The sequence below is a fragment of the Bison bison genome, unplaced genomic scaffold (genome assembly GCF_000754665.1).
Source record: "Bison bison bison isolate TAMUID 2011002044 unplaced genomic scaffold, Bison_UMD1.0 scf7180017849802, whole genome shotgun sequence".
Taxonomy (NCBI): Eukaryota; Metazoa; Chordata; class Mammalia; order Artiodactyla; family Bovidae; genus Bison; species Bison bison.
In genome coordinates this window covers 9,750-10,732 of record NW_011480375.1, presented here as the reverse complement: position 1 = coordinate 10,732, position 983 = coordinate 9,750, and the positions used below count along the sequence as shown (strand labels likewise).

The following is a 983-nucleotide window of genomic DNA, read 5'->3' as shown; positions in this document are numbered from 1 at the left end:
TACTTCTAAATGCCAAAACCACAATAACCAATGAAAAAATGTAAAAATCAAGGTGAATGACATTAAACTGGAAAGCAAACAAAAGGCAAGTATGTATAATGTGATTATAATTTTGAAGAATGTGTGATTGTGCATACATATTTGTTTATCTGCAAGTACAAGTTAATACTTCACCTACAGAAATATATATGGAGAATATCTATCAATCTATTGACAGGCACTTTTTTGTACTTTTTGATGAGGTTTGTAAGGGGAACGATACCATATACCAACTTTATTTTATAAATACATATTCACTTATTGTTTGAAATATTATATTATGAAAAGCATTAAGGAAATAATTGGGAGCGAAGATGTTTGTAAACAGATTGACAAAGACATATACATATACTTAGTACCTTTGAAATATGTACAAAATATAGTGCTCCTGGAAGAAAAAGAAGGTTAAAATAATTACCTAGACATAGTAGACGTGTGTGTATTTGTGTTTACCTGGGTGTGTTTGTGTTTACATGTCTCAAAGTCTATCACTTCCCCTCCCAAGCAAAATGGAGACATGTGCCCCTTTGCTGATCACATCCAGAATTGCAGCTCTAAAAATCTCCATGAGCAGTATGGGAAAGGAGATGGTTCTCACATCCTCACCAAATGTGTTGACAAACTTCTGAATTTGCCAGCGTAACAGTTTAGAAACAGTATCTTAGTGTGGCTGTAATTACATACCTCTTACTTGAATCAAGTTTGAGATTCTTTTCATGTGTTTATGGACACGGTGCATATTTTTTGTAAGTTGTTTATATTTATTACGTATCTTTGATAAGGTTGCTGTATTTGATGACTCTATATTTATGAACTTATTTTTTTTGTTGTTTACTAAGTTCTTTATGAAATTTACCACTCACAGCTCATGTTCACAAATAAGCTTCAAAAATCAAAAGGACTGTGATATTCTTAAAACCCAAAGGCTAGTAGATAAAGGCCCA

At 32.2% G+C, this 983-nt stretch overlaps 1 protein-coding gene across 1 annotated transcript in view; it reads right to left on the bottom strand.

Annotated features, from left to right (window-relative positions):
• Positions 1–983, bottom strand: part of LOC104994299 (3'-5' exoribonuclease 1-like) — a gene marked incomplete at both ends in the record, with an annotated part of 11,455 nt that overhangs the window by 882 nt on the left and 9,590 nt on the right. The window lies entirely within an intron of this gene.